At 38.7% G+C, this 24,334-nt stretch overlaps 1 protein-coding gene across 1 annotated transcript in view; it reads right to left on the reverse strand.

Annotated features, from left to right (window-relative positions):
* kank1a (KN motif and ankyrin repeat domains 1a) overlaps nucleotides 1–24,334 on the reverse strand; it is a 96,500-nt gene that overhangs the window by 58,688 nt on the left and 13,478 nt on the right. The window contains exon 2 of the mRNA XM_007257715.4: nucleotides 9,222–9,317. The gene's annotated coding sequence lies outside the window, so the exon portion shown is untranslated. The remainder of the gene's footprint in view (nucleotides 1–9,221; nucleotides 9,318–24,334) is intronic.

A 24,334-nucleotide genomic window follows, 5' to 3' on the forward strand; every position in this document is an offset into this window, starting at 1 on the left:
ACATCGTTTAATATTAAAGTGGAAACTGCCAACAGCAAGAGCAGTTAGAGAGACCACCAAAGAGGTGAAGATCATCCTAGAATCATTTCACTGCTGTCCACTGAGGAACATGCATATTCATTTGTCTGTTTTTTTTTTTTTTACCGTTATTTAAACCGTGTAGCTGCTCTGTACACTGTGGAAATATAACCCTAAATAAGAAAAAGATGCATTGTATAAATCAGATATTTCATGTTTTGTCTGGTCAACTTAATTTCATTATTTAATAAACATCCATTCCTGCATTTCAGGCCTGCAGGACATTCCAAAAAAGTTGGGACAGAGGAAATTTAGGGCTAGAACTTATGCTAACCATACACTAGACGACTTTGAAAAGATTCTGAAACTGAGACTTTAATTAGACTAAAATCTGACACCCTCTCACGTCTAAAAAAGTCACAGACTTTTTAGTCACAGACATACTTAGTCACAGGCTAAGATTTTGAGATTTTAGAGTGGAGATCTTGCAGGGTCACTGTTTGCAAGACTGCAAATAGATTTTTTTTAGATTATTTTACTTTTATTTATATATACTTTTATTATTTTACACTTTTACACTCTGTCATGGTTTAAACTATTTCAGGTTTGGAAAAAAAATACTGTGAAACCAAAGACAAAAAGGACTATGCAGAAGTCAGTGTCTGTCCTGATATGGGGATGTGTACATTATCTTAGATCTTAGAGCAAAATATATTGACTTCAAGACCACATTTTTTCTTGGAACCTCCATACATTAACAGACAATGCAAAACCATGTGCTGCACACATTACAAAGGCATGGCTGTGGAGGAAGAGGATAAGGGTACTCAACTGGCCTGTCTGCAGTCCTGACCTGTCCCCAATAGAGAATGTGTGGAGAACTTTGTAACTTTGTATTGTTGCACATCTTAAGATGTGTCTGCAGGAAAATGGGACAAAATAACAGCCATAACACTTTGCTTACTTGGTATGCTTTGTGTCAAATATTTTCTAAATGTTGCGACAAGGAATAAAACACTACAAAAATGCTTTAGCATCCCAACGTCCTTTGGAATGTGTAGCAGGTCTGAAGAACATGCAGAAAAGAATGTTCAGCAATACCTTAAATGAAAACATGAAAAATAAAAATTTAATGATTTGGATTGTAATTCTGGATGAACAGATCAATATAAATGTTATTTAAAATTACTAAGAGTTGTCACTGGACAACTCGAAAAACTGGTCAGGACAACAGATTGGAACTATTTAAACTTCGAAAAGATTATCTATAAACAGCGCGACTAAGCAGTTCCGTGGAGACCCTCAAAAGGTCCTTCTTGGTGATGGACACATCAGACTTATGTTTAAGTCCACAGCCCACGGTGGAATGAAATTCCAACCCAACACACTTTGTCAGTCTTAATTAGAAGTGAGTTCAAAAGGAAGTGGGCTTTGTTCGGCCACTCCACACGAGCTGGCCAGGCATTAAACGGTGCTAATGAGAGAGGGAACATTCTGGAGGGATTAGGCTGGGAAACGTGTAGAATAGGCAAACACTGCCCTTCAACTTAAATCCATGGCCCCTGGAGCACTACTTAACTCCATGACAGGCCAGCATATACTTTTTCTCACAGAAAAAAGGGCCTGAAACCAACAGCCACAAACGCAAATGGAAAGCTTTGGTGAGGTGAGGCTTCACTGTCTCACATTTTCTATATTTACTGTTCCTCTGGAGTATTTTAATGATTGGTAGGTGGTTGCTTTGGTGTATTTAGGTGGTTGCTATTGTGTTTTTGAGAAGGCTGCTATGGTGTTGCTAGGTGGCTGATGTTTAGCTGTTTACTGATTGTTTAGAGGTTTCTAGTGGTGCTAGGTGACTGCTAATGAGTTATTAAATGACTGACAGATGGTTGCTACAGTGTTTTTAAGGTGGCTCTTATGGTGTTGCTAGGTGGTTGCTACAGAGTTGTGTAATGATTTCTAGGTGGTTGCTGTGCAGTTGCTATGGACATGTGTAATAACTGCTAGGTGGATTCTTTGGTGATTCTAGGTGGTTGCTACTGAGCTGTTTAACGATAGCAAGGTGATCACTTTGTGTTGCTACATCATTTCTAGCATCACTACATGGTTGCTAGGGTGCTATGGTTTTACTAGGTGGTTGCAATATTTATGTTTAATTGTTGTTTAAGGTGGTTGATATGGAGTTGTTTAATGATTGCAAGGTGGCTGCTTTGGTGTTGTTGGGGGGTCGGTTGGTATTGTGTTTTCGAGAAGAATGCTTTGGTGTTGCTAAGTGGCTGCTACAGTGTTTTCAAGGTGGCTCTTCTGGTGTTGCTAGGTGGTTGCTATAGAGTTGTTTAATAATTGTAAGTTGATGGCTTTGGTGTTGCTAGATCGTTTCTAGCATCACTTTGTGGTTGCTTAGGTGCTATGGTGTTGCTAGGTGGTTTCAATTTTTATGTTTAACTGTTGTTCAAGATAGTTTCAATGGAGCTGTTCAATGATTGCAAGGTTGTTTAGGTGTTGTTAGGGGGTTGGTTGCTAGTGTTTTTTAAGATGGCTCCTATGGTGTTGATAGGTGGTTGCTAAGAATGGCAGATGGTTTCTAGTGTCAGTAGGTGGTTGCTAAGAAACTGTTCAATCATGTTAGGTGGTTGCTTTGGCGAATAATTGTTGTTAGGTGGTTGCTAAAGTATTACAAGGTGGTTGCAATTTCGTTGCAAAGTGGTTGAAATGGAGTTAAATGACTGCTAGATGGTTGATTTGGTGCTAAAAACCAATCATCATCACATGGGCTTCAGCAAAGCATGCAATTGGAAAGATTTAAAAGATTCAAGCACATCTGAAAGGGTTTTTCTAAAAATCTTTCCATCTGCTCTCAAAAAAAGTTAAAGACTGAACCCTGAACAACAGACTGAACAAAATCAAGAATTTATTTCCCTAGATTACAAAGCGGTTTTGTCCAAATATACCCTTGCAGCTGGGCAAAAACAAGAAACAAGCAACATAAAAACAGGCCTAACCCACATTGGACATCTGTAGAAGCAACACATTAGCATTTTACGCAACCACCACGACACAGAACCCCTTCAGGCTTGCTATTGCATAGTACTGAACCAGCTCATTGCTGTGCGACTGGTCCCATTGTTTTCCTCCTGAATCCATATTCCAGATCCGCAACTACTGTTTATGCACCTCCATCTGCTGGACACGAAACAGACCAGCTGTTCATCCCACTCTCCAGCCTCTCCACTGGCTTCAGAGCACGACCGGCTCCCCCCAGCAGTCGAGCCTGACATGGCTAAGCTTTTGTCTTCAGAGACAGAGGAAGCCCAGAGGGACATAATGAGGTGACATCATGGTCAGGGATGATTAAATACCCTATTTACTATTCAGACTGATATCAGGCACGGCGATGGACGTGGGCTGTGCGGTTCTGTTTAGGACCAACCGGCGAGAGGGGAGAACGTATTCCCATAGCTAATTGATAGTCATACGTTATTTGAGCCTGAAAGTGAACCAGGGTGAGGGGTGAAGGGTGGAACCAGTAAACACATTATGTAGCTATCATGATGCTTCCAACTGCTACAGAAGGCCTTCATATAAACACTTAATAACTGTTGGAGTTTCATAAAAAAATAAATAGTAAAAGCAACCTATGTGGTTTGACACTGTGCTGTTCTGTATTTAAAAAGTGGGAAAAATGACAAAATCCAGTAAATATTTCCATTTGAGACTAAGTAACTGGATGCCCTTTAGGTATTAATTTATTTTCTATATATTAACATTAATAATATAGCTTATAATGTAGCTAAAATCTTTAATTCTTTATTTAAATCTTTATTTAATTTCCTGCCAAACAATCTCTTTAAAACACACAACACAACTAATGAAAATTCAGTATATTGTATTGTATTATTCAACAAAAATCTCTCAAAAGATGGTTGCTTTGGTTTAGGTAGGTGATTGCTGGAACCTGTGATTTTCCCCCTAAATGCATCTGTTCAGTCATTGTTTTATTTTTATTTTTTTTGGTTGAAATCTGGTTTACACTTTTATATATTGCAATTAGGGGTGTGCCATATCATATCATACGCGATAATATTGCCAACATTTTTGAATATCGTGAACGATATTAAACCCTGAAATATCGTGCCATATCACCCACCCCTAATTATCACATCAGGGTATGACTTTTTTGCTGTTTTTAGCAAAAGAAACATTCACACTGTTCTCATTTCCCATTATATATCTACTAGAAACAGATTATAACTGTCCAGTATCATTTATTTTACTGCAGCACTGCATATATGGAGATATATGGAGTGCATTATTAGTATTGTAAAGTTGTGTATTCATGAAAAAAAAAAAAAAAAAAATCAGTGTTTTGTCATATCGTCAAGAGTATTGTTATCGCAAAAATAGGGCTGTCAGCGTTAAAGCGTTAATGCGTGCTGTAAATTTAGAATCAGTAACGCGTTACTATTTTTTTTAACGCAAGTTAATTAAGTTAGATCAATCTAATTTTACATTTAAATATTCACTATAATAATTTATGTCTGAAGAAAAACAAATGCGATTAATCACAGTTAATCACAGAATTTTGTTGTGATTAATTGGATTTTTTTTTTATCAATTGACACCACTAGTTATAGTTATAATATGTTAAAGTCAAGCACATTTTACTTTTGCTCTATTGTAAAATGTAAGCAATTGAATTACATACTGTATATTGTAAGGTGTGCCATCTGTACTAATTTACTTTCTACAGCATCGAGGTGCACGGAGTTCAACTCTCACTTTCTGCGGCCTCTCCTTCACCCCCACACAAGGTTCCTTCCTCTCAGGGAATCTGCTGTGGGAGACAGAACTAATCGCTTTTGCAGCTCACCGATTTGTCTCACTGCAGTGAGGGAGAGAGACCTCACGGTGTCCCTTCAGCAGTGGGCACTGAGAAAGAAAGGCACGCTTAATCCTGTTTAGGTAGAAACTCTCCCTTTCCACCTGTTATGATCTCTAAGCTATCAAGTCCTGGGGATTCACTGGCCTTGATGGTGCCTCTCAGCACCACTGCTCTCTGGAAATGTAAAAAGCTATCTGATATGCAATTGTTTCTACTAAAACTACTTCATATCCTAAGTGTAGTAGGGTGTGGTTTTGGGTCTTATAGGTCTGTTTTGGTTATTTAAGAACTAAGCGTTCTTATAAAGAAAATAGTAAAAACTTCAAAGTTGTGCTAAAGTGGACAATTGTTTTTATGCTCCTATAAAAACTCCTGGTGCCCTATTTTACCAATCTATAGGAGACCCGTCAACCTCCGAGTAGCTTGATTTAGGGCGTGTCAGTGTGTCTTTGCTATTGTAATGGTGCCAAAATGACGCATTTCACAGCTCAAAACATGCAAAAATGTACTGATTTCTTTATTAATCATGGGTGTGTTTTGGGTGTGAAATAAATCAATATATGTGTGAGCCAGGTGGGCTTTGACTTTGGCAGGTTGGTATTTTAACAGTGGAGTGCTTCTGGACTTCTCAGCAGAGAAAACTGAACTGGTGGTTTCAGCTGTGAAGGTGCATGAGTAGGTAATTTACGGGAACAGTAATGTTATGTTATTTTGTACTCTGCTTATTGTTAATGTAAAAATTAGGTTTGTGCACTGCAGCATGTCTATGTATTTCTAACCAGCAGGGTGTACACGCCCTGAGTATCTGTGTTGCCAAGATATCAATGAATGTCTGACAGTTACTGTTGTCAGGATTCTAATCAGACAGTGCCACATCCGTCTTTTCTGTTTCCAAGATAGCAATGCACAAGAAATTTACCTGAACACAATTCAGTTCCAGACCACCACAATCATCGCTGTAGATATATTTGAAAGCTCTGTCGTTATTTTAACAAGGCAGGCGCAAGGCATGGTAATAACCAGTTGGTGGGGTGCAAGATAGCAATGAGCATCGAAACTGGCCATGCACAGGGTGTAAGATAGGGCGTAAGATTAGAGCATCGGGAAACACAAGGGAAAAGGCGTACACACAAGTCCAAGCCTGCTAAAAGCACCTTCATGCCTGTGACAAACAAAGAACAAACAAGCCTTATGCTGATTATTTTTATACACAGTTCTGTCTGCTACAGAGACCAAATTCATCATTTTACACTAGAAAAAGCATCAGACATTTTCAGTACCAGATTCTGGCATTTATACTTTTGCAATATCAAATTATTCACAATTCATACTTTACTGTTAGAGGTTAAAAATATAAGGGAATACAGGGTACTACCTACATAAAAACAGTTACTATGCAACAGAAAATAGCATCACCAGTACTTCTGAGGAACAGAGCATGCGGTTACACTAAGAAATGAAACGAGTGCTGTAGCTGACAGCGTGTCAAAAGCATCCGGACATCCATTCATAAAGCTAGCACTTACACAATAGAGCTCTGTTTAAGAAACAGCTCTGTGAAACCACAAGAAGCCCCTCCAACTAAAAATGACACCCATTAGGCATTTCTTGGAATGAGATGATGTATGTACGAGACTAAATAAACCCCATTTCAACAGGCTTCCTCAAAAAAAATGAAAAACCACTAACAATAGAAAGGTGGAAATGTAGTGGATGTGTACGAATTAATAGAAGAAAATAAAGAACTGTTACCATTACACATTACATAAGTTGCATAATATATTTGCGCCAGAAGACTTACAGTATATTAGCCAACGATAAGTCAATGAAAAGCTCCCTATTAACTTTCCCCATGTTTAGAGACTCTATAAACTAAAGAGCAAATGGATTATGAATTGACTTTTAGGAAACATTTGTATGCACAAACTCCACAACTGAGTCACAAATGAATGAATGACTATATAAATAAACAAATAAAAATCTTCATAAATCGTCTTTAAATGTCCAGGGAAGGCCAAAGTGCAGCTCTATGTCTCAATATTGCTAGCTTTATTATTCATGTGCATTTAATGTGGCCACAGGACGGGGACGCTCTCTGACAAATTTGATGTTGATCTCTATAAACAGGTTATTTAAAAAAAAAATAAAAAAAAAACAGGAACATGCTCTGTGCTGTGGTGTTAGCATGTTAGTTAACATTATCTAGCTAACTAACTAAAACTTCACTCTCTCAGTAAGTCAAAAACAGCTGCACTCAGCTTTCTGATACTGTGTATCTGTACTAAAGGCTAGCTTATCTAGTGACCTTCAAAAACCAAAACTATGTGGAATGTGGAAAACAGAATGGTAGCTATCATGCTAGCTAGGTGAAGTCTTCTGATAAGCTGTGATAAACATGTTCTAATGTCAGACTGATGATTTAATATTTACTGTATGACTGACTTAAATGTGTGGTGTAAACAAACTGTTTTAAACAAATTTGTTAATTTCTCAGTTTTAAAATAAGCCAGACTTTGATGGTGTTGTATCAATGTGAACACAGGACAGCTTACGCAAATTCCTGTAATAGTGTATACAGTAATGTTTTGACACAGTATGATAGTATAAAAAAGTTTATAACGCCCAACTCTACTGTAAAGACTTGATGGCATTGAGTAACAAAAGCATTAGTGAAGTCAGTTTTTATAATCAGTACTCTGGTTAAAAACAGCTGTACTTGTTTGATACTCTGGAACTACATTATGTATATTTACTAGAGACTAGCTAAGCAAGTGAGCTTCAGAAGCTCTGTCTGTCCAGTCGCTTCTCATCTAAACGTTTATAAGCGGAGTTTTAGTCTAACAGACCTGAGTGCTCATGCTAGCTTAGCTTAGTCATGTCCTGTGACTAGCAGCACATACGTTTTAATGGTCAGACTGGCAGTTTAACATTTAATGTATGACTGACTTTAAAGAGTGTTTGATCATTTTTCAATATAAATATAACCCAGAATGTGATGTTATTGTATCCCTGTAAATACATAACTCGCCCAACACTAATGTAAGGGTCTGATTGCATTCTGTCACCATAGCATTAGTAAAGTCAGTTTGATGAGGTCTGATAAACACCTACCAATCTCATACACATCTCAACAGATCAGACCGAAAAGTGCCTGAAGAAGCCCCACCATTTCAGAGAACACAGCTATATTATAGTTTTTTTTTTTACAGAGCAAATAAATCATGGTCCATTTCTTACCCAAATGTAAAAAATTTTGTACTGCTGGGTGGCTACAGTTGGGCCAGTTTTGTGCCAAAATAGAAAGGTTATACAAACATCTCACATGATGGCTGCATGTGGTCCACATAATGCCATTGGATACCCACATAATGCCGAGTTTAATGTCAATTCTTAGCCACAATACACTATTACTAGCCACTGCTATAACAGGCCCTACTATAACTGCCACAACTGTGCCGCATTTGGCTAAGAATCATCTGCTTAGAATTATCTGGCTGAGAATCATCTGCTTTGTAGTCTAGTTAGTCATACTGTCTCCTGTCTGAACAACCTAAATGAAGGACCTGGATACAATACAAGAAAGACAGTGTACCGTATTTTTCGAACTATAAGGCACGCTTACAATTTTCCCAAAAATGGACAGTGCTCCCTTTTAATCCGGTGTGCCTTTTGTATGAATTCTACCAGTCAAGTGTTAAGGAGCAGTAAAGCAGTAACGGTGAGTTTTCAGAAATGTTTCTCCATCACTAAGGCGCGGTGCAGCAGCATTAGCCGCTAACCACAGCGCTACCTCTTTTGTCATTTAGAGGCGAGTATATTGGACTGTGTGTTTGCCGTGTTAAAACTGTAGCACTAGCAGCTAATGCTAATGCTGCTGCACCCAGTCTTAGTTCTGGAGAAATTTCCCTGAAAACGTACCCTTCTAAGCTAACTTAGCTTACTGTAAATAAATGGAAGCACTTTACTCATGCCTTATAGTCCAAAAAGTACAGTACAAATTTAAAGCTGATTGGTTAACTTTGATGTAAGTGGTCTTTTAACACACTAAAAGCTGTACAGTTCTATGGTTTAAAGGCTTTGGTTAAGGCCACAATGACTGAAACCTTCAACTGGGCTCAAACCCCTGACCTCTAGAGTTATGGCCATGTTCTCAGTCTGCTGAGCAAGACAACATGAGCTCAAGGGCAGACATGTTATGGCTGAACACACATGGCACCACTGGAGAGATGGAGCGTGTGAAGGAACCGGAATGAACTGGATAAAGTGCAGTGTGAGTACTTGAGGACAAACGGGTATGTGGGTGCAGACTGAGGAAAATCACCTGCTGTTGAGAGGTGTATGCCCACAGCTTTCAGAAATCCAGCTCTGCCAAAGAACAGTGTGGACAAGAGACTCTTCATGGGCTGACAGCTTCCTCCTAAAGAAAACAAAAAAAAAAGAAGAGGAGAAAGTGACGTTAGTGAGGCAGTGGTTAGCTGACTTGTTTGACATTCAAAGTATGACTGAAATAAAGAAGTGTTTGTTCAGAAGCAAAAGGGTGGAAGGTTGTAATGACGACAGTGACCTTACTTTAAATGCCAAGCTCTGTTAAGCATAGAAGTGGACAATTTAGAAAAAATACAGTTAGGTCCAGAGGCAAAAGTATTTTTTTTATTAAAGCTGCACATAACTATTTTCTGATTAGTCACTTAAACTTAAATAACCATTTAATTTATTATTCTAAAGTGTTTTAGTGTCTGTCTTCATAAAAAAATTATTTGTCCATTATAATGAATATTTTCTTTATTTTCTTCTTTTAAAGCTTCACTAGGTAGGATTGAGACTTTGTGCCTGTGGGCTCCCCCTACAGTTGCAGAGTGTAATAAATGTTTCAGGCGGATTAGTTTCTCTTTCTTGTTTATGGCTTTCACAGACATATTCGATCTCTTTCCAGCTTCTGCCAGAGTGTCTGTATGTTAGTTCGTAAAGAATGAACCAGTAGTCCTTGTAGAACTGTTAGAACTAATGGTCGGAAAGCAGGTCGCAGTTCTCGCAAGCTTTGGTCGCGGCCGCCTCGGAAAACTTACAGAGTCTGGTTTGAGCTTAAAGGAGCTCCGGCACAGACACGAGAGCACCGCTATTCCTCCTATTACACCTCAAGGCAGCACTGCAGTGAGTTTCAAGCTGTAATTTTACTTCTTTAAAAAGATCAAAAATCAAGAAAATCCTACCTAGTGCTGCTTTAAATCCACATAATATATATTTAGTGTTAGCCCTGTTATCTGTTTAATGTCCTATCAGTGCCATTAAATGGTTTTAAAACAATAATAATATTTATCTCAATTATTTCTGGGGCAATATATCATCTAAAAAAAGATGCTGTATTGACAGGCATACAGTGTTAAATATCTAAGTATTAACAGGTAAACTATGTTTACCTAGAAACTTTAAAACTATTTAATCACTGTGGTGATATGTAACAGGATGTGATGTTAGTTTAAGCTATTATTCAACTTGTAATGATGGTGCACTAGTTTTAACAGATTATTTAGTATGTTAATGTACCAAAACAATTTCTATGTTTAATTATTACAGTTCTTCCATTAAATTACTTGCAAATGTGTATTGTAATTCAACTGAACATGACATTAAAACTAACTGTTTTTTAATCTCTGCCAACCATAGAACAAAGGAAAAAGTCATTTAAACTGAAACCAGCACCATATTAAGCTCATCAACTATAGTTTGTTCCGATATCCCTGACTTCTCTTCTGTTGGCTTATTGAGTTCCAGCCAAACAACATATATGTTGGAGAATTATCAAAATGTAAAAGCCTGTCCTGCAATTCAGTATAGTTTATTTATTTGGTGAGCCTTAACATTACATTTCGTAAACAAGTGGTACATCAAGTAGGTAAGTAAGGAAGGTAGGGAGGGAGACAAAAGAGCTCAGATGAGTATGAACAATCAGGGTGACGGGATTTAAGCCATTCTACAGGTATTATTCTCCATTACATGCTCTGCCAAGATCCTGACAGAAGAGCACTGGTATGTAAAGGGATGTGACATGATAAGAATGGCTGCAGAATTGCATTGAAACTATATGGATGCTTTAATGTGTTCAGAAAGACTTAAAATTGGAGTTGATACATATATATTTTAATGGAATAGTCTATTTGTTAAAGCTCTATGCAAGTATTATAATATATTTTTTATGTTGTAGATGTTATGGGCATAACCCTGAGTTTGCAGCAATGAGGTCCATTTTCAGATTTTTCACAACCAAAGTCAAACATTTACTATCTATACCTCAAAGAACAAAATGAAATACTTAACCCTTTCCAGACGACGGACGCGCGGGCGCGTCAAACGCAGCGTTGCTGGGTGTTTCTATAAATAGATTTGCAATAATACGGCACAGAAACACAGTTCAAACATTTCCTGAATCAACAGAGTCCGCCCTTTTATGATATCCAATCCTGAGTCTGTACGTCACTCAGGTCCGGATTTATATGCCTTTTAGACGAGCAATACGGTCCGCCTCTCTTGTGTGACTGGTGGATTCGCGTGTCTATCACCAGCCTCTCATCTGCGACTGGTGGATTCATGTGTCTGTCACCAGCCTCTCATCTATAATTGGTGGATTCATGTGTCTGTCATCTCTGTTGGTTGTGTAAAACTGACCAATAGGCTTTCAGAAAATCACAAAAAACCCTCCCACACATGATTACATCAGTCTGAGTCATATAGAAAGACACGTGGGGGCGGGGTGTAAACAGTTCACCGCGGCTCAAGTTACAGCAGCGTTAGAGAAGCAGCGGTTTTAGGTAGAAGTGCATCAGCGGCTTTGATTCTTATAATGAGGAAAAATATAGAACCGATCAGGATCCAACTGAAGATCTGTGAGTGTATTTAGTGTATTTATAAAACTGTCACTCATTAGGGATGTTTTGTTATGTGAGTTCGCGAGCTAGCGAGCTAAATGCTGCTGCCGTATGTAGAGAAAGGATCTTTGGGGAAACGCAGGGCTGATAGAGAAGCTGGAATCTCTCTCTCTCTCCCTCTCCCATACACACACGCGAACACACACACTCACACACTCTCTCTTTCACACACACACACACACACACACACACATACCGACACTCTCTCTCTCTCTCTCTCTCTCTCTCTCTCTCTCTCTCTCTCACTCACTCACTCACTCACTCATGCACACACACAGTAAACACTGAAGCTAGTTAGGTTTCTATAGTCATGATCTGACAAAATTGATTAGTACACAGTAAATATTTACTTTGCTATTGGAAAATTCATTTTCTACCCATTAGTAAATATTTATTGTATAAAGTTTTTCTTTCTTTTAGTAAAAGTAAGCTTCACTTACAAATTGCATACAAATAAACATTTTATGACCACTGATGGATTGTGCCATATATATCATACTGTTATGTTCAAATTAGACTTTGTTGTATTTAGTTTTATTCTTAATTTTTATTTGTGTGTGTAGTGAATGCAAAACACTGGTAGTCTGTTTAGGTGTAAAGTGAAGTGTAGTGAAATAAAAGAGAGTAAATCCACCGTCTCTTCAGGTGGGCTCTTCTGCATTCCACTTAGGTGAGTGGGAGAAAGGGAAACTTAGTTAGCTTTTATATGTGAAAGTAGGCATTTTCTAATGAACAGACAATGTTTTTTAATACAGTAAAGTAAACATTTACTAATGAACAGTGATTTTTTTTATGTTTATGTCCAAGTTTATGGCTGTTTGCTGTTGTGTCAAGTAGAATGGCAACATGCTACTGAATAAACGTTTTTACAAAAAAATAATTTTATATCTTTATTTTACATTTATATATTATTTTATATATAGTTAACTACTGATGTGAAGCTAAGACTTTAGTAAATCAATTTCAAGCACCAAAACATTTTATCCACACGAGTAAAATATATTTTTAACATTATATAGGAATAATTTTTAAATCGGATTTCACATTTTTGAGGTTTAGGGCCACATAATCTCTTCATACATCCTCCAGGCCACTTATTCCCTTATTATTGAGATAGTTGAGATTATTCTGAACATTTTGATATAAAATATGTGGGTATTATTTTAAATGAAAGTGCCTTTAAAGGCAAAATTAAGAAAATATCCAAAAATCGGGATTATTCCCCTAGTCTGGAAAGGGTTAACAATGCATTCTATGGCAGATCTTAAGCACATTTACACTGTCTGGCAAAAAAATAAAAAAAATCAGGCAAAACTAGGCATGCAGATATGTCAGAAATGTGAGGCCTTGCCACAAGAGGGCGTAAAAGTGATTCCACTGCTGCTGAATAAACAGGCTCTCAGAGGCTATGTTTGGTAGTGCACTTCTTGGTGAGACATTATTTATTGCTCTACAACACACTCAAATAAATTTTGTCCAGTTAATAGACTTTAAGAGGGGCACATCCTTAAGACCATCTGCCAGCCACCAACTGTTGCCTTTATTTGCAGTGGTGTTGTGAACAAGAACCCAAGACTGTTATGGACTGACACCTTATCATCTTTAGCAATGAATTCAGGTTCTGTTTGAGATCTGACGACGATGATGAGTTATTAAGTCTTCAAAAAATACAGTCAGGCCCAATTCCATTTCCCTACCCCCTTGTTTAAGTGTAACCCTTTCCTTTAAAACAAAGTTACAAGGGAAAGGGGTAAAATCCTCCCCTTAATAATTGGACAAGTTTAGCTAGTCAACTTCATGGCATCATATGTCTTTAATAAGGGGGCAGGTGGTGCAAAAGTTAATTATTATTGTCTATTTCTTAATTTCTCTGTGGTGGAGAGCTGAAATTAGTTTTTATTAGCTTTTATGTTATTGTTCCATTTCACCTTAAATGCTGCAGCCTCTGCAATCTGTTGCACCATTTGAGGTGGAACAGAAAAGCTAGTTAGCTAGCTATCTATTAAGATGAACTGTTACTGCTACTTTTTTATTCTTGTTATAAGGAAAATGGCTATGAAAAATAACTATACATTAAACTATGCTAATATTGTGTTCATAATAATGTTTAACAAGGAAAATAACCAAATTTGTGAGTTTCTTTGGTCGCCAGTGATTCTCATAGCCTTCTGTTTGGAGTGTGCCTCTGAAAAAAATCGCAGTTTGAGGGGCCATGTAGCCCCAACACTTTCTCTACCCCTCAAGAATCAGGACACCCTACCTAAGATATACTACCTATATATCTTCGTTACATTCACAACTTTCACTAAAATCCAACAACACATTCAGAGAGTGTTACATTAGATTTTGTCAATTGGTGTATTCTTTAGTCTAACTGGAAGGACACTTTTTTTAAAGATGGGTGCTTCTATGAAATATCCATGTACTTTTCCTTCACACAATTCATTTTTTAACAGAGAATAAAGAACCTAACCAGTCCACACTAACCTCTATCTCCTCAAAGCAAGCACTGTTTAACTCATATATAAACTTTTCTTCCTGTACCACACCACTAATAGCATCCCATATCTATCTTAAACGCTGTCATTTCTCAGGTAGTAATTTACATAACGCCTCTGAAACTGAACAATCTGCTTTCCATATTGTGGTCTCCACCAATTATGAGAGCAAATGGGAACTTAACTTTCAACACAGTCATTTTGCATTTGTGTTTCACTGCCAGTGGCAGGAAGGGTCATGAGGTCATGAGGGTATGATATTATTGGTGTGTCCTCATGCAGATAATGGCCTGCATTGTGTAGGGAGTAGGGGCAGCACTGGAGGAACTCCTCTCAGCAGGAAGCACAGAGTTGTAATAACAGAGCTATTGGGGCAGACAGACAGTGGTAGTGTGACCTGGAAGTCACTGTTCCCACACATCAAAGTGAGAAACGCACATCTGATCCAGCCCCCAATTACACGAGACCGGAGTACAGACCATCTCATAGGAAAACTTAAACCCAGTGCATGAGGCTTAGTCAGGGTGCGAGGGTGACTCAAATGTACACTCATCGTCAAAGAACCAAAGAAAGGTTTGCAAAAATAATGGCACCCAGAAGGTAATGTTGATTTGTAAAGCGAATGTAAATATTCTCATGCAGGTTTTTCTGCACATTTTGGACAAGAGTCAAGTGTCCAATAGCATCTCACACATTTTCAGTTAAGGATAGACCTGTTAATGCTGCCGACCATGGTGTACCATTTGTGTCTCCAAGGCAAGATCTTACAATGGCAGCAGTATGTGGAAGAGCATTGTCCTGTTGAAAGAGCACATCGAAGTGTGCATTTAGAGAAAGATATGACCACTGGTTGCAAGACCACTTAAAGGTAACTTTGGGCTGTCATGGCTGTAATGAAGATTTGGGGGCTCCAAGCTAAATTGACTGCACAATAGATCAAATTGCGCTTTTTACAACTGATGTCACAAAGCATCTTTACAGAACAAAGAATCAGACAGAACAAAGAATCAGGCAAAACACTGAACATATAATTCAGAACCCCGAGTGAGCGTGAAGGCAAGGAAAAACTCCCTCAGAGCTGGAGGAGGATGAAACCTTAGGAGGACCAAAATTCACATATAAGGGGGGACCATCCTACCACTGGTCAAACAGCTTTTAAATGAATACAAAGGAGAGGTTGAGGTTTGATCTGTTCTAGTGTTTTAGTGTTTTACCGACAATAATGTAAAAGCTGGTGTGCAAGAATACTGCTGAACATGTTCCAGTCTGGTTATATTCTACTGTCAGCAACTAGTGGGAGAGGCCCCTTCAGCAGGACTCTAATAACAGTGTTTTACTTTCCTGAATTGACCGTCAGAGTCAATTGATTAAAATTTAAAGGAACTCTCACAGTTTGTTGTTGCATTCAATTCATAACCTGTCATTGTCTGGGCAATTGCTTGGTTTGCCTGTCCTGTGGCATCATGCCTGCTGACATTGTGCATCGGACATGCAACAACAAATTGTTAGTAGTCTCCACCAAGACAAAAACAGGACTCGTCACTTAAAACAACTGCATTGTTTGACATGACTATCCAAAGTTTCAATCTAGATGCAACTATTTATATATGAAGGAGATATGGACCAATGTGCTGCAGAAATTGGAAATGCACTGTACAGACTTAAAATCTTACATTTTCTAAAGCACAAAGAAAACAGTCATACATTATGATGTAAATATACAATTATATACAGCTCTGGCTAGATGTGGGCACATTTTCTGCTTTGTAATTAAACTAAAATTAATCTAATACCTACTATATATTATAGTGTATACATCCAGATGTTTGTGGATACCTCTTTAATCTAAGGCATTCAGCTAACTTAAGTCACACGCATTGCTGACATGCAGACATGCAAATGCATACACACTGCTCTACACACACAATATCTCATCCCTGGTGGAAGATTTTTCCAACTGAATAGGAATCTAGCGCAGATAAACATGAACCTGTTGGCATCATGATGCCTAATGCCAGGCATGGGCTAGATTATGAGTGTAAATCCTTCCAGCACAGAACTGTGGAGCAGTGGTACTACCTTACTTTACCTTAACTACCTTAAAACAACGAAAGAGCAAGTCTTACAATATTTAAACGAATACAAAATCACAATTAAATTCAATTAACACATTATTATATGAGTTGCTCTAGTTGATTAATTGACTCTGCAATCTTCTTAGAGTACTTCTCCATGTTGTTCTATGTCACAGCCTGGACAGGGCAAAATCACATGACTAGACAAAAAAAATCTATTAAACGCTCATCCCTGCAATATGCTATTGTATTATCTTATTAACTTAGGTTCCAATCACTTTCAAGCCCACAGGTATATAAAAGAAAACACCTATGCATGCAGACTGCTTCAGTAAATTACAGCATGGTAAAGAATATTCCACAATAATCTATCAGTGGTATTATAAGTGGAAGCAACTAGGAATTAATTGAAAATAAAATAAAATTACAGGACTGGGTCAGTTGATCCTGAGGCACCAACTTTCTGCAGAGCCAATTTGTACATATCTTCAAACTGCAAGTGGCTTCAGTGTAGAAAGCTTCATGCAATGGACTGTATGGCTAAACAGCTGCATTAAATCCTTACATCCCCAAACCCAAGGCAGTTAAGTGAATACTTTTGGCAATATGTTGTACCTCTGTATCAAGGCTTTGCCAATAATTATACATATTTAAAGCTCCTTCTGCTCAAAATCTGAGAGATCTTGGTCCTTAGCCTTAAACATACAGATAGGAGACTGTACATATCCTCAGCTATATGGACCAATATTTTAATTTCTGCGAAATAGCTGCACATTATCTTCAATGAACACTCCCTAAAGCTGCACTTACTTATTTAAGCCTTGGTTAATTTTCAGAAGCCATTATTTAGTTTTATTTAATTCAATTATATAGAGCGACATTGTAAGCAGCTTTACAGAAATAAAAGTACAGGTCACTAATGATGAGGAAAGAACACTGAAAGGAACCACAGCTCTCAAAAGGGGAAGCCATCCCCCTCATTAAGCTAAATTAGCCTGCCCTCAGACGAATGAGAAGAAGTCAGACACTCTTGTTGCTCCACACGTAGACATGGCACCCCGAGTGGACTGCTCCTATGGAACAAGGCTCAGCGTATGACCTTGACACCCGAGGAATGCCTGGGAATAAGTTGAGTAACAGCATGCGGGGCTTAACGAATCAATGAGCACTCATCAAATTAGGAGTCGCATTGTCCACTGAGAGCACAAGGCTGAGTGCTTAGACCCCTGTTTACCACGGGAATGTTTTGGTTGGTGGAGCTAAGCTGAGCTGGAATGGGGGTGGCTTTTGGTGTTCAGCAGAAAAAAAACTAGGCTGACAGAACTGATGTAGAGTGTGTAGAGGTGTGTATTAATATGAAATAAGTAATAATAACTATGCCCCATCAACAAGTATCTGGAGATGTTTAAATGTCTAAGGTTTTTATCTGCTATTCTATTGGAAACATTTTACAGCGCATTTTTCGACGATCTAAATCTCGATATTAAACAATGCAGGGACCATGACGTCACCAGCTCCGTCCCTACCCGGTCTCACACCCGGACCAATCAAGAGCAGAGTCAGTGCCGAGCACTCAAAACCTGTGGAAAACAGCAAAACAACAGTAATTGGCCCTTTACAACAGTAATCAGGCATTTAAATGGCTTTATACAAGGTAAATAAGAGCGTTTTTCTGGGATTAAAACTGTGCTGGACAAGCATGTGCCCAACCATGTGGATGGATTCAGCGGTTACCTTGTGTTTACTCCTGCCCCCAATCCCCTCCTCACAATTCTCAGGCAGCAGAAGCTGTCACTTACACAGACACAATGCTGTGTATCTACTTCTTTTGTCAAGAATCAAAACATTCCAACATGATGTGTTTGATTTAACTGTGATATCGCACGTTATAGTGATATCACACGTCCTGCGATGTGACTACTGCTCATGCGCACATTGCGATCTTGATGCTTAAACTATATATTGCGACGCTCTAATATGTCCTAATATTTCATATATGTTATATGAGACTGTATTTAAAAAAAAATATTTGATTTTTGTGTGGATGGAGTCTTTGTCTTCTTGGTACTGGTGCTCGCTTCATTTAATGTTCCTTGCTAATTATATTCTCAATATCCAATTAACAATTCAGGATACATAGAGTTTAACATAGAAATATGTTTAATTAAAGCCAACACAGAGCAGACAGTCCTAGTTGGCACCCTGCATTACACAAAAAGCCTGGCGCTGTTCCAAGTATTGCTTACCTACCATTTACATAGCAGACACTGGGTCAGGTGAGCAGATTTGAATAACACCTATAGATAATAACATGCTCTGAAGAATTTGGACTGTGGCGCATCGAGGGAAGAGGACCTGTTCACAACTCATCACCTAGAAGCTGTCAATAACAAATCTTCGGAAACATTGAACATTCAGATACCGCTAAAGAAAAAGGGCTGAAAACCCTGTAAAGCCTGCTTTCATCAGTCCAGCTGAAAAGGGCACAATGCGAGCTAATTTCAATAAACAAACCAGGCCGAGCGCAGGTACACGTCCCCGGGGGCTGCTTCGAATGAGGGTGCAAAAAGGTGATCTTTTCAGTAAACACACATTAACTTGTCTGTCCTCTCTCACAGGAGAAAACACCACAACAGGAGGCGTTATCAGCATGCAAACTCTGTTACCAAGGCAAGCCTGCCTTTATTTGTAAAAACAGAAACATGAGAGGCCCATTATGGGCTTTACTGAAAAGCTAGGCTTCGCTGCTGCTCTGCTGTGGAGCTAAGCTAAGGACTAAAGTCTGGACAGACCACAGAAGAGATCTCATTAACTTCAGCATCTGACTTGCAATTTTGGTTTCAAGCAAGGCCTACTATCAGTGGCGCAAAAAGGGGGTATGCAGCCTATGCGACACATGGGGTGCTGCACTAGAGGGGGCGCCAAATCAAAGCCCCAAATAAATTTCCTCTCTGGAGAAACATCCAATCAGCTTGCTGGTTTGCGGAGCGTGGTGGGAAAGTAATGAGAGGACACTGAGGATTTAAAAAACGTATCTCTGTTCTTTTAAGAGGGCTATCCGGTTAGGTCTTTATGCTGCTACCTCCATCAGACAGGTTAATGTAAAATATTTTTTCAAATATAGGAATTAAAAACATGAAGAGCAAACTGAAAAGGCCTTTCCACCCTGGCTTTAAATGGGTTCGGCAGCACTGCACAAGGTCTGTATCGCCACTGCACTGCAGGGTCCTGTGACCTCAAGTAATGCTGCAATAACTCACAAAATATAGATCACAAAATCTGATCAGACTTGCTGCATTTTATTTGAAATTCAGCTAATATGTTGTCGATGAATCCTTCCACTTTCACCTTGTGTATTCACACTGAACCAGTACAATATTGAGTCACAAGAGAGAACACACACTACATGATATACCAAAAATATGGTAATTTCACAAGCATAGGTGCCACCTGTGAAACCTGTAGCAATCTAGGAGTATGCTGATATTGGTATATAGTGGAAGTAACTACATCTACAATGCACTTTAATGCATGGGACATAGATTTTTTCGGCACTACATTAAATTAAAGCCATATTAAGCTTCCAGCTAAAAAACAGTCAGTGTGTGTGGTGCTTCTGCTGCTGAAAAAAGTCCTAGAGGAAACACTTATGTCTGACACCCAACCATGTCTTCCAGCTGTGTTTAAAACGATAAGTCAACCCCTCCTCCAAGATGATAGCTAGGTCCGCCAACAAATTAGAAGCTTGACCACAACACATCTGGAGATTACAGGGCTGAAAGTTAACAGTTTCAGACTGTTAGGATAGAAGTGGGGCGTTAAACCTCAGAGGGTGGTATGAACCCAGGCTGAATCCGCCAGTGCCTTAAACTCCTCAGTGTTTAATTGGAGACCATTTTTCAGACATCTGGAGGGTATACTTCAAATCCGGTATTTCAAAAGTTGCCACAAGCAGCATATGGTAGCAAGCCTCTACTTACTGGGAAAAAAGAGCAACAGGAGTAAAACAAGTGTAAATCAAGATGCCTGGAAACAAGTGGAAGCAATTATCTACTGTAGCTCTGTGTAAAGTGATCAGTTAAGGGATCTCAATCATAAAATACTACATTTTCATTACTTCGTTAAAACAAAAAAAACATAACCATTTTTACTGTATGTAAAAAGAGTTTAAAATATACTCTTCACTCCTCAGTCCATATAGGAAAAGTATGCTGTAGAAACATCTAATTTGGAATTAACCATTTTACTGATGTTTAGCCACAGTTGCACACTCAAATTGCAGCTCTCAGAAGTGTTTGTTTTAAAAGCCTTTTGGATAACACACAATTTAGCCCAGACAACCAGAAAAGTGCACATTAAATGTATTTTTTTAAACTACAAACAGCACATCTTTTATAAATGGAAATGAAGCCACCACAGGCCTAGCACCTCACAGTTGTAGCTTCAGTTCATGTCAGCAGTAAGCCGAGCTGAGCTCTGGTGATAAAATACATAAAATATTGAAGCTAAGGATGCACAACGATACTAGGATTTTTTTTGCCCAGACAGTTTGTTGCTAAAAACAGGATCGACATTGGCAGATATATACATGTCTAATATTCCAACATTGGTGCATCCCTAATTGAAACTACTCTTACTGGACAAATACAGGTATACAGTGGAAAAAAACTCAGGTTCTGGTGCTTTGGCTGTGCTGTAAACTTAATGAAGGCAGTTTGAGACGTGTGCTCAGACCTAGCACACAGAACTAGTACACAGTACACCTGTTTAAATTGATAAAATTTAGGTTTACTTATATTTCCATAATTTAGGCCATACTACTCAAGCCCGGGAATGCACTTTTCTGTACCTAGAGTACATGTATTTAGAGTAGACTCTCTACTGCTTAGCACCCAAACACAGGAATACCCATAGGGACTGTGAGTCTGAGGCCAGCTATGCAGTCAACGTGGATCTGATAGTACAGAGGTAATTCGAGCAGGCCATCTGGGCGTAGGAAGCACCACTGACTGAAACCTGAGGAGGCTTGCGGCTACTGGGTTGAATTCTCTAAAGAAACCTAGTTTCCCATAGTACACACTGCACACATCTGAACTACGACAGTCACGATCACCAAATTAAACTTATTTCCACATAAGTAAGTGACAACAATTACAATTTACTTTAAGTTGATGCCAGCGTGTATACAACTCAGTGTTTTTACATCCACTAAAAATGCAAATGTTTCTATATACCATTTTAATGAATGCATTCAACTACATTAGCTTCCAACAACAGATGTGCAAATTCACACAGAAAAAGCTGCAGGAACAGGACTGTCTGAGAAGGATAAACATGAACTTCCTGACCCAAGAAAGCACGAGAAACTCTTTATTTAATATCTTTCTTGGATCTTGGAAGAAACAATGAATATGCAGGTGTCCCAATACTTTTGTCCTTATTGTGTATCCTAAAAAAAATGAAGACTTTTGGTGATCAGCTAATGGATGATGGTAAAAATTTGTTCTGCTGGGGGATTCTTCTGTTTCTGCAGCAACAATCACACTAACATGCCTTTGCTACAATTTTAGACTTCAGACTTAGACAAATCAAAGTTAGTTTACTTGCACTCTCTGCCCAATGGTTCAGACATTTGGTCATAACAGTGACAGAAGGAACAGCTCCATCAGCAAGCTGCTTCTACAAGCCCAGTTTTCAAACTAATCTTTTGTAAAATACAGTGGATTGCAAATGTATTCATACCCCATGTAATTTCTGTACATTTTATATAATTTTTATTTCTAATTTTTCCCATTTTCTCCCCAATTTACACAGCCAATTACCCAACCCACTCATTAGGACTCCCCCTATCACTAGTGATGCCCCAACACACCAGGATGGTGAAGACTAGCACATGCTTCCTCCGATACATGTGAAGCCAGCCACCGCTTCTTATCGAGCTGCTGCTGATGCAGCATTACAGAGCAGCCAGCGCGCTTGGAGGAAAGCGCAGCGGCTCGGTTCTGATACATCAGCTCACAGACTCCCTGTGCTGCGGACATCACCATAGGAGTGATGTGGGGAGAGAGCGCCATCTACCCACCCAGAGGGAGCAGGGCCAATTTTGCTCCCTCTAACGCCGGCTTCTGTACATTTTATGGTTGTAGGTCACCTTACAATACTTCGAGCTCAGCCAGGTTGCTTGAAAAGCGTCTGTGAAAAACAATTTTGAGATTTAGGTCAGGACTTACAAATGAATATTTCTTAATTCTGACTTACAAATGAATATTTCTTAATTCTTTGGCTGTATGTTTAAGGGTCATTGTTTTGCTGGAAGGTGAATCTCCTTCCCAGTCTCATTTTTTCTTTCAAGATTGCTCTGTGTTTATCTCCACCCAAGAGGTATGAATACTTTTGCAAGCCACTGTATCCCCAAGTCAAGTATCTTACATGTCTGTTTTTCTTTTCACCCATAGAAGCAAAAGCAGCAAAAGAAACAATCATACATGATATACACCCAGCTCTTCTCTCCTGCAAACACTGGCTGCACAAAGCTGAACACACCCTTTAAACTCCTGAAAAGATTCTTCTCCATGTCATTTCCAAGGATTTACACGATCTGAATGCTTTTTTGAAAAAAATGAACATTTCTTTTTAGACTTGCCTGTTCCTGCCCAAAATTTGAAGTTTGAAGCACACCAACTCTATTTACAACCAGACTGCATTCCAACTGCTGGAGAGGGTTCTTCATTTGACTCCTTTTTCGCCTCAACTCTATTCATACCTTCAATAGGAGGCAACAATCAATGTATAAAAGCACCACTTTTGAGGTTTTAACTCACTGGATTCCCTGCCTGGTTGGAGTCTCTTGCTGAGCGCCTGATGTCTTCAGTGCACTCAATCATGAAGAGCTATCAAAACACTCAATTATGGCAAGCCTCGTCAGGCAAGGAGTTCCCTTAAGCTGCCCAAGGCCAATCTATTCAGGGCAGGGTTCAAAAGCCGCACATTTGAATGCTTTCGTCGCAGTAGTTCTGGTGGCACAGGACCAAATCCACACTGCCTGCTGTGCATCACGCCGCAAGGGAACAGTGCAGATGCCTGAAAATAGAGTGGGCGTCTTTTACCAGCTCCCTCACACAGTTATGTTCTTAGATCTCATCAACAGGATGGATCCACCCCTGTTTAGATTGTAGTATTGTTATTTGTTTTTCTGAGAAATCCCGCCATTGAAATCCTCCCTCACTGCTGTCTTCACACAGAGTAGTAGTGCCATAGGACATATTGAATTGTATTGGATTTCACATATATCACATTATAAGTGACCCAAATCGGAACTGAAAATGTCTGTGTTAAAATAGTTTGGGCCACTTTTTAATGTTGTGTGAATGTAGCATTTGTGTCTTCCTTCTCATTGTTTAGGATGAGCAACAGAATGAAGGTACTGTAAACAAAAAAGCATGACACAACAGCTTGTGAAAATAAGGGTTACTTTCAGGACATGAAAAAGAGTGTACTGTTCACAAACAAGACAATATGAACTAGGGCTGAATGATTAGTCCACATAATTGGACAACGTCAACTAGTGATGGGCAATTATAATAACATAAGAATCTTAGATTTTTCCACAAAAAAAAATCTGATTTTAATCTATTTTTCCCCCTACTAAAAAGTCTAACTGCATGTTTAGAAAATTTGTGCATGTTGGTCTGAGGAAGGCACCGGTAACCAAGGTAAGACAGATAAACACTTCTGAAATAAGTAGCATCTTTGGTTATGTTAGATTAAAAAGATAAAATATCTGTATGTAAATATGTGAATTTGCGATTACTCCATTTTAAAAATGGCATTAAATCTGTATTTCGAATTAACCAAATTAACTGTGAAAATCGCCCAGCACTAACGGCAACTATAAAAAACAATTGTCGACACAGAATTTCACTGTGGGACAACAGCTGT

The sequence above is a fragment of the Astyanax mexicanus genome, chromosome 22 (assembly GCF_023375975.1).
Source record: "Astyanax mexicanus isolate ESR-SI-001 chromosome 22, AstMex3_surface, whole genome shotgun sequence".
Classification (NCBI taxonomy): domain Eukaryota; kingdom Metazoa; phylum Chordata; class Actinopteri; order Characiformes; family Acestrorhamphidae; genus Astyanax; species Astyanax mexicanus.